The sequence below is a fragment of the Phocoena sinus genome, chromosome 14 (assembly GCF_008692025.1).
Source record: "Phocoena sinus isolate mPhoSin1 chromosome 14, mPhoSin1.pri, whole genome shotgun sequence".
Taxonomy (NCBI): Eukaryota; Metazoa; Chordata; class Mammalia; order Artiodactyla; family Phocoenidae; genus Phocoena; species Phocoena sinus.
In genome coordinates, this window is record NC_045776.1 from 69,589,021 (window position 1) to 69,603,912 (window position 14,892).

General features: G+C 53.6%; 1 protein-coding gene across 3 annotated transcripts in view; it reads left to right on the top strand.

Annotated features, from left to right (window-relative positions):
- Positions 1-738: 738 nt before the first annotated feature.
- The window catches only part of TPST2 (tyrosylprotein sulfotransferase 2), a 56,669-nt gene continuing 42,515 nt past the window's right edge, over positions 739-14,892 (top strand). For 2 of the 3 annotated variants that reach the window (XM_032653823.1, XM_032653826.1), the window contains exon 1: positions 739-837. The gene's annotated coding sequence lies outside the window, so the exon portion shown is untranslated. The remainder of the gene's footprint in view (positions 838-14,892) is intronic. The other variant, XM_032653825.1, reaches the window with a different exon arrangement.

A 14,892-nucleotide genomic window follows, 5' to 3' on the forward strand; every position in this document is an offset into this window, starting at 1 on the left:
GCATATGCATATGATGCATGGATAGATCTATTATCTTCCCAGTTTTACAGACGGAGAAACAGAGGCACAGAGAGGTTAGACTGAGTTGAACTCTACCAGCCTGGAGTTTTATTTTATTCTTATCTAACAGGGTTTCTCAACCCTGCACTACTGACATTTTAGGCTGGATGGCTTTTGGTTGGCAGGGTGGAGGGCTGTCCTGATCATTGTAGGATGTTTAGCAGCATCCCAGGCCTCTATCCACTAGATTCCAGTAGAAACGTATCCCCTCCAGCCCCCCAGTTGTGACAACCCAAAATGTCTTCAGACATTGCCAAATGTCTCCCTGGGAGGTTGGTGGCCCGCAGGGCGAAATCACACCCTCCTTGAGAACCAGGGATGTATATGAATTGTATGATAGCCCTTCCCAGTTTTCCTTTTGTTTTCTACAGACAGTAACATTAAAACTCTCTGCTCAGGGTCTAGTTTTCTTCTTTTACACCACTTCTTGGCGATCATTCCACTCCCCTGCTTGTAGACAGAGGGAACTTCTCTTAAGCAGAGTAGTAGCAGCGGGTGGGGAAAGCGATGAGCTGCCCGCCCTGTGGGTAAGCCGGCCGGCCGACCAGAGTTTCCGGGGCGGGCAGTCAGCTGCCATGGACGCCCCGCCCCACAGCGCGGTCTGGAGGCGGGACGGGAGGCGCGGGGAGCGGCCGTGGGCGGACCTGGGGGCGGGGCCACGTCCCGGACCGCCCCCCGTGCGCCGTCACGGCGCCATGGTCCCGCCTCCCCCGGCCGGGGCGGCTGGCAAGCACTGAGTCGCTGGGCACGCGGGGCTGCCGCGCCGTGCCTCTCGTGGTAGGTGTCTCAGGGGCAGCGAGGGGGGGGCCAGGGCTGCAGCTCCCGGCAGGGGGCCGCCTACGGGTCGGCCTCGGGCGGCGGGGAGCCCTCGGCCCTCGCAGCTTCTTCCCGGGCCCGGCGCAGCTGCTCGGGTTCCGCGGCTAGGTGCTGGTAGGGAGGCGGCGCGGGCGGGCGGGAGGTTCGCGGATTCTCACCCGCCCGGCGCTGCGAGCGCTTTCCCCCGGGTGCGGCGGACACCCGGCCCCCGTGACCGCGATTCTCGCTTCGGACCTTGCGCGGGGGAGACGCTCAGCGTGCGTGTGTTTTGGGGGGGAGGCGGCGTGTCTCCGCTGTCTGAGCCCCGGACCCCTCCTCGTCGCGCCCCACACGCGGGCGCCTGGACGCGCGGGGGACGCGTTGAAGTTAACTTGCAGCCGCCGTGGAGTTACCAGGCGTATCTAAAGTGAAGGGGGTGGGGGTAGGAAATCGCTGCCTGGGGAGGGGGGCGACGAGAGCATGGGATAGGGGCAGCCCTGGTGAACTTGGGGGTCACCCGCAAGGAGGCGGGGCGGAATTTGACCAGAGGATCCCACCGCCCAGTAACCTCCCCTTCTCAGTGTGCACAGCTGAACGGGAGGTGCCTTGTAAAGCTGGGACGTGAGTGGCAGCAAGGGAAAGGGGGCGTGGTCACCAAGGTTGGGCACGCCTGACCTGGCAAAGCCTGTTATTATTATGTGGGACAGAGGTCGAGGTCTGGCTTTTCCATTCAAAGGCTGGTCCCCTCGGGAGGAAGGGTGGGAACCATCCGATTGAGTGCAGTAGTTAGAAGGGCTGATCACCTTGTCTACTTCCCCTTTTACAGACGGGGAAACTGAGGCTCAGAGAGGTCTTGTGCCCACGGCCCTAGGTCCAACAGCTAGGATGTGGCAGAGCTGAAACTCACCCTTACGTGGCAGAGCTGAAACTCACCCTTAGGCCCCCTGACTTCATGCGTCTTATAGAGGTGTTGGGGCAGGAGGGCTGGTAAACTCCTACTCATCCTTCAGAAGCCTCCTTGGGCAGCACCTCCTCCTAGAAGCCTTCCCTGGCACTCCCCAGGCATTGTTGGGTGCTTCGTGTTTTGAATCCCACAGAGGTATCTGGCCCTTTCCCTCACTTATTAACCTCTTTGCAGGTCTGTCCCCCATTCTGGGCTGTGGGCACCTCTCCCCATATCCCATCTCAAATCCCTTCATTCAGCTGCGTGTCTAGATGGTTAGGCCAAGCTTCTGTGTTTGGACAAATTTTGGTGTGACTCACTCTGGTTTAGTAGTGATGTGGCCTGGGCGAGTCATTCCCCCTCACTCAGCCTCAGTTTCCATGACTGTGAAATCGGGTTTATTGTGTCATTTATAAATGAACCGTTTTAACTCATCGGATCCCAATTGTATAATATTGATACTATTATTTACTTAATATATATGTCACCTTTTTTTAAATCTCATTTAATTTTTTTATAGTAGCCTTATTGCGATGTAACTCATATGCCATACAATTCACCCTTTTAAAGTATTTAATTTAGTGGTTCTTAGGATTTTCAGAGTTGTGCAACCGTCACCACTGTCTAATCTTAGAACATTTTCATCACCCAAAAGGAAACCCTGGGCCCATCAGTGGTCACTCCCAATCCCCCCATCCCCCCACCCCAGCCCCTGGCAACCACTAATCTACTTTCCACCTCTGTGGATTTGCCTGTTCTGGACATTTCCTATAAATGGAATCATGCACTATGGCCTTTTGTGATTGGTGCTTTTCACTTAGAATGTTTCCAGCGTTTGTCCGTATGCTAGTATGCCGTACTTCATTACTATTTTATTTCAGCATTTCATTCTTTTTAGTGGCTGAATGATATTCCGTTGTATGGTTATACCACATTTTATTTAGCAGTTGTTGGGCATTTGGGTTGTTGCCACTTATGGGGCTGTTACGAGTAGTGCTGCTGTGAGCATTCGTGTACACGTCTTTGTGTGGCGTATGTTTTCAGTTCTCTGGGGTACAGCCCTAGGAGTGGAATTGGGGGGTCATATGATAATTCTGTGTTGCACCTTTTGAGGAGCCGCTAAAACATTTTCCAAAGCAGCTTCATCACCATTTTATAATCCCAGCAGCAGCAGATGAGGGTTGGGGTATAATCTTAAACAAATTTAGTCTTCAGCAGTCCTAATCTTTGAAATCACTGGCTTTGATGTGCTAGTTAGAAATTAACACACATGAAATTAACGTACATGAAACTAACACACATGAAATTAAGCTCCTCCTTAGCAGAGTAACTGGGAATGCCTCTGGGACCATCAGTGAGGGAAACAGATCAAGCCTGTGGGCCTCTCTTAGCCGAGGTATGTGTGCACTGTGTCCCTTCTGTTCCTGAGCGGGACCAGAGGAGGCCATGAGGAACCCAGGGGCTCGCAGTGCCCAACCCAGGACCCAGCACAGGATCTGGTGGTGCCTTTAGGGACCTCTGCATGGGATGAAGGTAAAGCGGGGGCGGGGACAGCTCAGACCTTCCCACACCAGGCCAGCGGGGGTCCTTTGACAGCTGAGACTCCATGTGGAGGCCAGGGAGACCCTTGGCGGGTTTCCTAGACTGCAGCCCTAAGGGAAGGCCTGTCCCTTGGCTCGGAAGTGGGGTCTGGTCCTGCCTGTGTTCCACCCGCTACACTATGCTCATTCTGAAGGTGACCTCCCCTGGTGGCCACGTGGTTCCCTTAGATATACCCTAAGTGAGCCACTGCTTATTTCCAGAGCTGCCACCCCTAGGCCTGAGGCCAGCAGTCCTGAGCGACAGATGCCCCACCCGTGACACGCTGGACACACACACACCCCCGTCCCTCCTCTCGGGTGTCGTCCCCCCACCTGGGACGCCCACCTCTTCCCACATGCTCTTTGCCTTCCATGAGGCCAGGCTGCAGGGAAGATCCTAGGTCAGAGGGTGGCAGCATCACAGGATAACAAAGGGGCTTGAAGGTCATCCGTTCTTCACGAGGTTCAACCTGTAACCTGCTGGTTCGGGAACTTCAACCAGCCTTGGGCTCTGCGTTCCCGGGTCCCAGCCACCGGCCTCCTCCCACCTGGGCAGCTGCTCTTTGGGAGGGCTGTGGAGACCAGGCCTTCTGGTGGCCGTGTACAGCCCCTCCTGCTTTATTCACTTGTGCATACTTTCACTCTCTTGGCCTTTTAAAGTCCTGATTTCCTGTGCACGAAGAAGGCAGCCTGGGGAAACGGAAACTGGGTTGAGGAGGCTAGTCAAGGGGCTGCCCCTTGCTGGGCCTCAGTGTACCCTGCTGGGGAATGGGCATGGACTGAATGCAGTACCACTTTGGGAATCATAAAGTGTTCAGATGCTTTATCGACGTGACTCTGTGGATCAATTTGTAGCAGGAGTGGCAGGTCAGAAGTGGCTGGTATTGACGACTTGAAAGCCCGGGTGTGGCCTGTGTGGCTTTGATTTGCCCTATGGCGGCGTGGAAGCTTGTCTGGGTAGCTGGCTCCTGGCCTCCCCACTTAGCGCCCATTCCTACTGCCTGCAGCAAAGCCCCTTGCTCTCTGCAGACACATCCACCCTGAATGGGGCTGCTCCAGAGAAGGTTCTGGGATGCCTGCCCCTTCCCATGCCCCTGCTTGGGTCTCCTCCACCCTGGGCTGCTGCGGCCCGAGGATGATTTGTGGGAATGATTCGTTCAGAGCAGCCCGAGAGCTGGGCCAAAAATTGCAGGGAAGGACCGAAGAGGGCAGTGCCCACGTGCCCTGGGGGACGTCTGGGGCTGCCACCCAGAGAAGCTGCTTGTTATCCTGCATGCTCAGAAGGTGGGCAGCAAGGGCAGGGCAGCTGCCCTGGCTGCCAAGTGAAGTTTGCATCAACCAGACTTTTGACCCACGTGGCTGTAGCCAGAAGGTGGGCAGGTGGCCAGAAAGTGGGCTTGGGTGATAGCATCCTCCAGGGCTCAGGCCTGTGTTAGAATCCGGCCAGTCCACTTAGGGGCAATGGGTCTGGGTTCCCTAGCTGCCTTCCTATGCCTCAGTTTTCTCATCTGCAGAACAGAAGTGCAAATGGGACCTACCTCCTGCAGTTGTTGACGGGAGGGATTGGGGATAAAGTATTGGGCTTGGCCAAAATGTTCGTTCGGGTTTTTCTGTAACATTTTTTTTCTTAATTTTATTTTCTTTATTTATTTTTATTTTCGGCTGCATTGGGTCTTCGTTGCTGCACACAGGCTTTCTCTAGTTGTGGCGAGCGGGGGCTACTCTTCATTGCGGTGCGCAGGCTTCTCATTGCTGTGGCTTCTCTTGTTGTGGAGCTTGGGCTGTAGGCACACAGGCTTCAGTAGCTGTGGCACTCAGGCTCCGTATTTGTGGCTCGCGGACTCTATAGCGCAGGCTCAGTAATTGTGGTGCACGGGCTTAGTTGCTCTGCGGCATGTGGGATCTTCCCGGACCAGGGCTTGAACCCATGTCCCCTGCATTGGCAGGCGGATTCTTAACCAATGCGCTACCAGGGAAGTCCCTTTCCGTAACATCTTATGGAAAAACCCAAACGAACTTTTTCGCCAACCTAATACCTACCCTTCTATCGGGCAAAACGCAAGGCCCCAAGGTCAGACAGGATCTTCGGAGACACTTGAACGTGTCCCTTTGTGAGCCTCGCCTTCCCCATCTGTCCAGAGGCAATAATTATAAATAAAATGTCAACAGGGCTTACTGGGTGCCAGGCAATGTTCTAGGTACTTTATGTACTTGAACTCATTTAATTCTCCCAGCAGCCCTCTGAGATGTACACGCTGAGGCACAGAGAGGTGAAGTAATTTGCATAAGGTCACCCAGCTAGGAAGTGGGAGAGACAGGGTTTGAATCCAGAGTCTACACTCTTCATTTTCATCTTACCCCCTTCTTGATACCCTGTCTCAATGCCTAGCACACAGGAAACGCTCAGAAAATGTCAGTTGCTATTATTACATTATTATAGAATTATTCTTACATATTATATGATTGTAAAATTATGTTATTAATAATTGTTCATCCCTTTTCCTGCCTCTATGCCCACATTCTTTCCTGGACGGACAGAACAAGCAGGGTTCTTGGCTTGTGAAGACTAGATTCCTACCCCCCTCCTCAATGTCCCCCCACTCCCCCCACTCTCATGAGCAGTTGGGGGCTGGACAAGAGCTTGGAGGCAACTGAGTCCCAGCTCTGCTTCCACATTGCTGTGTGACATTGGGCAAGGTGCTTCCCCTCTCTGAGACTCAGTTTCCCCACCTGTGAAATGGGCAGGTAGGGCTGTAGCAAGCTGCTAGTCAATGGCTTTGCCCTGCAGGTTGGTTTTTGTGTCGCTCCCACGGTGCTGTATTTTATTTTATTTTAATTAATTTTTATTGGACTGTAGTTGCTTTACAATGTTGTGTTAGCTTCTGCTGAACAGCAAAATGAATCAGCTATACATATACATATATCCCCTCCATTTAGGACACTACCAGTGCATTAAGTAGAGTTCCCTGTGCTATACAGTATGTTACCATTAGTTGTCTATTTTATACATAGTATCAATAATGTATATGTGTCAATCCCAATCTAGTGCTGTATTTTTTTTTTTTTTTTTTTTGCGGTACGCGGGCCTCTCACTGTTGTGGCCTCTCCCGTTGCGGAGCACAGGCTCCGGACGCGCAGGCCCAGCGGCCATGGCTCACGGGCCTAGCCGCTCCGCGGCATGTGGGATCTTCCCGGACCGGGGCACGAACCCGCGTCCCCTGCGTTGGCAGGCGGATTCCCAACCACTGCACCACCAGGAAAGCCCCTAGTGCTGTATTTTAAAACAAGAAAACATTCAAATATTTTTAGAGAATAATTCCAGTGTCTCACTTCTTATGGAAACTCAAGAGCTTGGGCAAAACTAGAGTGGCCTGAAGCTGCCCCATCGATGGCCTGGGCTGTCCTGGTTGCTCCCCACGGTCCCCTGGCCCCGAGAGCCCCCTGGCCCAGTGCACACCTTCAGGGCTCTGAGGACACCAGGGACCTGCCTGGGTGTCACTTGAACAAGCAGATCCGTTGCTTTAAAAAATAATATAGGGCTTCCCTGGTGGTGCAGTGGTTAAGAATCCGCCTGCCAATGCAGGGGACACAGGTTCGAGCCCTGGTCCGGAAAGATCCCACATGCCGCAGAGCAACTAAGCCCGTGCGCCACAACTACTGAGCCTGTGCTCTAGAGCCTGTGAGCCACAACTACTGAAGCCCACGCACTACAGCTACTAAAGCCTGAGCGCCCTAGAGCCCGTGCTCCGCAACAAGAGAAGCCACCGCAATGAGAAGCGCACACACCGCAGTGAGGGGTAGCCGCTGCTCACCGCAACTAGAGAAAGACCGCGCGCAGCAACAGAGACCCAACACAGCCAAAATGATTAACTAATTATTTAAAAAAGAAAGTTAAAAAAAAATTGGTATATTTTTTAAACCACTGGTTTTGATGTTCTCCAAGAGTCTTTCCAGCTCTGCTTTTCTAGGTTATTGGAGGCTGTCTGAGGCCTCTGATACCTCTTCTGCCACTGTAAACCCTCAAGGCTTTTAACACACCCTTGTCCCCATCCCACACTCCCCGGGTGAGGAGCCCCTGTCTCTGGGCCCCAGGGTCCCGCCTTACCTGGTCCAGGTCCCTGCTTAACCCACAGAGCTATTTGGGGCCAGCCGAGGTCCCTGTGCCATGAGCACTGGCGAGTGTGTGTCTGTGTACCAGCGCATCCACACCAGCTGCACGGTTGCTGGGACACCATCCCATGCCCTCTCCCTGTCCTCACAGGGTACCAGGGAGACATTTTTGTTATTGACAACTCCATTTCCTGGAAACTGAGACTCAAGTCACTTTCCCGAGGTCACACAGGCCTGAAGTGACAACACCGGGATTCGAACCCAGATCTGCCCAACTCCACTGGCTGCCCGAGCGAGTCATCCATCCATCCCATCACTGCACGGAGAGCCACAAAGTGATGTCTGCAGTAATTGGCGTGTCCCCTGCACCTGGCCCTGGGCCTGGGTCATACTGGGCACTCAGTAACTTGCTGAATAGGGACATGCTACAGGTTCTCAGCTAGAGGCTGGGTGCAGGATTCAGGAAGCCACCAGGTCCCACTTTTTCCGCAGTGCACCTTCTGGTGGAGGCAGCAAACAAGAAAAAGGGTAAATCACATCTCTGACCCGAGGTGCTGAGCTGGGAAATTGGGGACCACACCTCTCAAACTTTTAAACACTTTCACGAATCCCCTAGAGCTCTTGCCAAAGTGTAGATTCTGATTGAGTCGGGTGGGGACAGGGCCTATGACTGCCTTTCTTGCCAGCTCCTAGCAGGCTCCAGTGCTGCTTGTCTAAAGACCACACTCGGAGCAGTGACAGCCTATATCAGAGGTCAGGAAACTACAGCCCCTGGGCCAAATCCGGCCCATTTGCTTGTTTGTGTAAGTAAAGTTTTATTAGAACACAGCCACGCTTTTGCTCATATTTTGTCTGTGGCTGCTTCCATGCTACAACAGCAGGGTAGAGTAGTTCCAGCAGAGGCCCTGTGGCCCACAGGACTGAAAATACAACAATTACTGGGCCATTTACAGAAAGTCTGGCAGTCTCAATCTACTCAACTCTTGGGTTCCTTCAAGTAATAATATTTTGTGGTTTGGTGAGTATAAGGTGGTAATAAAAAGAATGATTGCAGTTAACATTTGAGGGCCTCCAGGGTACTTAGCTCTTTACGGGTAGTTCACTGCTGTATCCATTTTATAGGTGAGGAAACTGAGGTTCATAGGGATTGGGTCGCTGGCCCAGAGACTGGAGGGCCAGGAGCTGGGTGAGGCCGGTTGGAACCAGGTCAGCTCATTCTTTTTACATGAGAGCTTCTGCCTGGACATTTTTTACGGAGCACAGAGAAGCTTTTGTTTTGATTTCAACCCATCCAAGAGTGCTCAGGTACCTTCATTTCTTTATTTGTCCTTCCATTGAGACAACAAATATCCTCGCAGCCCGTGCTGGGAGTTGGGGGCCTTGCTGAGTCCTGAGAAGATGTGGGGGATGCCCAGCCCTTCGCCTTGTGGTGCAGGAGGCCACGCAGGCTGCTAAGCGCTTTGAGGGACATTGACACAAGGATGGGAGGCAGTCAGGGAAGGCTTCCTGGAGGAGGGGGTATAAATTATACTTATAGGAGTTAGCTGGGTAGAGGAAGGCAGGAAAGGTTTTCTAGGGGAAGGGAACCACAGCCACAAAACTGTGGGCTTTGTAGGTTAGAGTTCATGGCACTGAGATTTTAGTATGTTTGCTTGTGTATGTTGGGGGTGGGAGGGTGTTAAAATTGGCCAGGTCAGAGAACCTGGATTTTACCCTGGAGAATGAAAAAGAGTTTTCCTCTCCAAGTCCCCTTCTACCCTCTGATGACTCCCTGGACAGAGTCTTCACTAGGTGCTACCTCAATGTTTCTCTCCAGAGTCCTGTGGATTAACAAAGAGCAGACCCCCACTGGGGTCCTTGGGCAGGCGGCAGTCTCCAGCTAGAAGGCAGAAGGATCGCTTCCTTTGCGTGTGTTTTTGCAGTTACTTTTTAATTAGAGCGTGTTTTTAATTTAAGCTGGGGGGTAGAGTTTCCTTTGAAAATGTTTTAACGATATTGAATCCATTTAACAAAAAAAGTAGGTGAGAGTAAATGGGGTTCTGGCTGTAGCCAGCGTCATGAATGAAGGTGGTCTTCAGCAGGTGGGAATTTGGGGAGCCCCATGGCAGGAGGGGGCCAGACCAGCAGCAGCCTTCCTCCTAATATTCTGCTCTTTCTCTGAAGCCGCAGGGACCTTGACCTGGGGTGGGGGTGGGGAAGGACTCCGCTAGCCATGGTGGTGCAGGCGCGGGTCCTGGTTCTCGCTGGGCAGCTGGGGTTCCTGTTCCAGGCTACTCCCTCTCCGCGTCTTGCTCCTCCTCCACACCCTGTGTCTGTCTTCGTCTCTGTTTTTGTTGCTCTCTGTCTGTCTCTCCGATCCCTGTCTCCCTCTTGTTTATGTCTCTCCCCTGACTCTGTCTCCCCTGTCTCTGTCTCTCCTTGTTTCTCTCTCCCCACATCTCTCTCCCACCTCTGTCTCTCCGCATCCCTGGTTCCTCCATCTCTATCCCTGTCTGTCTGTCGTCTCCCTCCCCCACCTGCACCGCTTCCCCTTCTCCTCCCCACACGCACACACCCTAACACCGCTCTTCCTTGCTTTCCCTTCCTCCATCTCCATCCCACTTCCTTTGGCCGTGAGTGATATCCTGCCTCAGAACCGTCAGAGCCCTTGCAGAGCCCGGGGAAGCGGCCAAGCATCCCCAGTGGAAGTGTGGGAGACTTGGTGTGGGCCACTTCCCCGGTGAAGAGAGGGAGATTAGGAGGTCTGTGGAGGCCATGCTGTAGTCCAGGGTTTGGAATCCAGCCCTGGCCCCGGGCCCTTCGCCCGGCCCAGCAGGCCCCAGGGCCGTGGGGGCCCGGGGTGCGGAGAGGAAGCCTGGGTTGACAGCAAGAGGGCTGAATGCCGCTTTGGGTTTGATCGAGGATCCTGGCTCCCAGGAGTAGGTGCGAGGCCCACGGCACGTCGCCTTCGCCCTTCCTTGGGCCACCGAGAGGCTGTGAGCTCCATGGGCAGGCACCAGGCAGTGTGTCCTTGGCTCCCCTTGAGCACACAGTAGGCCAGCAGTGCATATTTAAGGGCTGAGAGTTTGGGGGAGCATAGCCAGATTAGAGGTTGGGTCCAGCCCCTTGCTTTCGCCAATGCAGAAACTGATGTCTAGAGAGTTGAGGTGATGTGCTGAGGGTCACGCAGACGGGTTTGGAGCGCAGAGCAGAGTCTGGGTCCCCGACCCCCAGCAAGACAGGGAGAGCGGGTGGGTGCTCTGGTGGCCCTCTGTAGGTGTCCTGTGAAAACCACCTCTTAGGAGGCGGGAGACTCGGGTTTGAGGCCACCCTGCCCTCCTGCTGGGGGACCCTGGGCAAGCTTTTCCTCCCGGGAGGCCCTCTCTGTCTCTACATACCCTCCAGGTGGTGATGCACAGTCCTGAGGACTGCAGACGGGGTCGGGTCTCTGGGGTCAGAGGCTGCTGACCTCACAGCGGGTGGACAGTGTGCCTGTTCTCAGCAGGGTCTGTGGCTGCCCTGGCCTTGGGAACCTCCGTCCTCTGGTTATATGTTGCCTGGTCTGCGTCACACGGAGGATGCTGTTGTAATCACAGGCCTATTGTGGGTTCGCTGGGGAAACCCAGAAGGAGAAGGCGTAGCTCCCTGTTGCCTGCAGAGGACTGAGGGATACTCCTCCTCCCCCGACTCCAGGCCCCGAGATCGGCTCCCGCCCGCCTGTCGCCTCCCCACCCCTTGTGAGAGGGTTCCTGGTAGTGCAGTGCCTTTGAACAAGCAGCAGCACCCCCTGGAGGGCTTGTTCTACACAGCTTGCTGCACCCCATACCCAGAATCCCCCATCCAGCAGGTCTGCAAGGGGCCCGAGAATTTGCATTTCTTACCGGTTCCCATGTACTGCAGGACGCAGCTGTCTGGGAACCCAGTTCGAGAACCACCATGGTAGAGCATGCTCTAAAAGCAGGCAGTGTAGGCTTAAGACCCTGCTCCACTATCTCCCTGCCTTGAGCTCTCAGGTGAGGACTTACCTCTCTGTGCCTCGGCTTCCTCGTCTGTAAAATGGGATAATAACAGCACCGTTCTCGTAGATTAGCTGTGAGAATTAAATGAGCTAATACGTGTATGCTGCCTAGAACAGTGCCCAGGCACGGAGTAAGCGCTACATCCATGTTTGCTGTTATTACAGTTACTGGTGTTGTTATTTTTATTACAATTATAATTTCGCTTCTCCCCCACTCCCACCCCCAGACTTCTGCTTACGGGGAATCCTTTGCCGGTCTCCTAATTTCCAGCGCAAATTCACACCTCCAGGCCTCTGTGATCAAGCTCTGCCCTCCCCCTGGGGTGCTTCCCCTCCCCTCTGCACCTGCTAAAACGCAGCCCATCCTTTTAGACTCAGCACAGATTCCTGCTTGGGCTTCACCACGCCCCACACACACACCGCCCCCCACCCCACGCCCCAGCCAGAATCCACAGCCTTCTGACTTCCCTGATCACATGACTTACTTCCCTAATCCAGCTCTCACTTCATTCAACCCGTCATCCAGTTACTTGGGCATCAGTCTCCCGTGGTGACCCACAAGTTCCTTCAGAGCCGACTTCTCCAGGCTTTGATGGCACGAGGAAGGTCCCCTTGGAAACGTTACCCCCAAAGTACAGCCTTGATGTGTTTCAAGAAGGCCGGCCCCATCGGCAGCCTCCCAGGTTGCAAGGTGGAGCCCTGTTTTGGATGTGAGATTTCCCTAATTCGTAAGAGTATGAACTTGGCGTCTGAAAGCCCCAGTTCACATCTGAGTTTTACCGTTCAGTGCTGTGCCGCCTTGGGTAATTTTCTTAGTTATTTGTACCCTTCACATCTTCAGTTTAAAGTGACACTATCATCATTGATGTCAGTAGGTTTTTGTGAGGATTCAATGGGGTCTCATTTATGCAGCGAATATTGAGCACCTTCTGTATGCCAGACCCCGTGCTAGGCACTGGGGATCCAGCAGTGAGCGAGACACACCATCCCTGCCCTTGGGGCGCTGACGTTTTAGGGGGAAAGACAGATGCACAGGGAGATGTATTAGGGTTCGCCAGAGAAGCAGAACCAATGGGACCTATATAGAGAGACAGATGTATTTATTTATTTATTTTTTTATTTTTGCGGTACACGGGTCTCTCACTGCTGTGGCCTCTCCCGTTGCGGAGCACAGGCTCCGGACGCCCAGGCTCAGAGGCCATGGCTCACGGGCCCAGCCGCTCCGCGGCATGTGGGATCTTCCCGGACCGGGGCACGAACCCGCGTCCCCTGCATCGGCAGGCGGACTCTCAACCACTGCGCCACCAGGGAAGCCCGAGAGATGTACTTTAAGAGGAGATTTATGGCAGGAATTAGCTCACCCAGTTATGGGGGCGGAGAAATCCCATGATCTGCCATCCGCAGGCTGGAGACCGAGGAACGCCGGTGGTGTAACTCAGTCCGAGTCTGAAGGCCCGAGAGCCAGGAGCTTCTGTGTGCGAGGGCAGGAGATGGATGTCAAGCAGATGCCTCTCCAGCAGAAAAAGAGCAAATTCCTTCCTCCCTGTTTTTGATCTCAGTCGATCGGTCGATTCCCACCCACATTGCTGAGGGCGATCTTTACTCCGTCTAACAATTCAGACGTTAATCCTTTCCAGAAACACCCTCACAGACACACCCAGAATGTTTGACCAGCTATGTGGGCATCCCTTAGGTTGCCCCTACAATTAACAGGTTGACACATACAATTAACCATCACAGGAGAAGAACAGGAATCACAGTGGCATTGTTCCAGGAGGACGTGCTGGGAAGGAGGTGGTCCGTGTGAAGAACTCTGGGCACAGTCTGGCAAATAAGAGGCCCTCAGCAATTGGTAATTGTGATCATTGCTATTGTTATTACCGTAATTACTAGAGGAGATGAGCAGGGAAGGGAAGTGTCATAGGAAGAAGGTATAGTGTCAGTGACAGTATAGGGACAAGAAGGCATTTGCTGTCACAGTCATGATATTCGTAGCCAGTGTTTACTGATGCCCCAGTGTGTGCCAGGTATTCCGCTGAGGGCCTCCTAGGGACAAAAGTCATCTCACCCTCCAGGGAGGTGCATTTTTATCCCCATTTTCAGATGAGGGGAATTGGGCCTCTTATCTGGGGAAGTGGAGGGATGGGATTTGAACCGGGCCCTTCCTCGGGGGGCCTGTGGGCTCCATAGCTGAGTGGTGGGAGGTGAAACTGGTGGGACCGGGGCAGCTGGGGAAGGCTGGACTCTTGCCTTGAACCCCAGAGGTCGTTTAGCATGTCTTCCTGCTGGAGACCCTGGGTGGTCCTGGGCTGCTTGGGGCGGGGAGGTCCACAGCACATCATCTTCTCATCTTATGGTCCAGAAAAACCAGTGTGGGGTAAAGCCCCACACGGATGGGTGAGAAGGGATGGCTCTTCCCTGGCCCACTTCTGGTGAGGTCGGCTGGTGGGTGGCAAGTTCCCCATGGGGCTGGGAGTGTGGCAGGAAGTGGTGGGCACAGCCAGACCCGTGGCGCAAAGCCCACATTGTGGAGGGTGAGGACACCCAGGTGTGTGCACCTTTACTGAAAGGATGTGATTGCTTACTGTCACTGTCTCCCAGCTCTGCTGTCTGGGACCTTCTCCACTTAGGACTAGGGACAGCAGGAGCCCAGATGAAGTGGGTAATGAGGACTCAGGAGGTTTCTCTGTGTCTCCATCCATCCATTTCTCAAATACCTAAATCCCTATGACTTGCCAGTTTCTGAGCAAACAGCTGCATCTTTATCTTTTTGTGTGTGATGTCATTGACCCCTCACAAAGACCCATGAGGCAGCCATCAAGAGGAGCCCTTATTTGGTGGAAAGATGGGGCTTTTGGGTCAGACGCACTTGAGTTGGCTCGTGCACAAGCTGTGAAACCTTGGGCCAGCCCCTTCCCCTCTCTGGGCCTCAGTTTCCTCACCTGTAAAATGGGGATCATATTAGTGACCATGTCTTGAGTTCCTGGCACGATTATAGATAAGGTTATGTGGTGCCTGATGCGTAGACATGCTCAGTAATTCACAGCAATCAGGATTGTGTTGTTCACCCATTTTATAGATGAGGAAACTGAGACTCAGAGAAGTTCAGGGACTCTCTCCACCGTATCTTGCTCCCTGGCTCTGTTCCTATTGATGTCTGGGCAAGTCTGCAGATTCAGATACTCTCCAACAAGGTCCCAGGCCCCCTCAGAGCCCCAAACCATTTTCCTTTAAGGAAAGGCCGTTCACTCACTCTGAATCTGGCTTCCAGAAGTCAGTGGACTGTGAGGAGACGGTTCTCCTCATGGGTTCCTCCCTTTGATTTTTGAAGTGTTCTTGTTCTGAGCAGCTCTTGAAGCTCTTTGAAATTCTTTCTCTTCCACCTGCTTCAGGAGCACGTGAGAGGG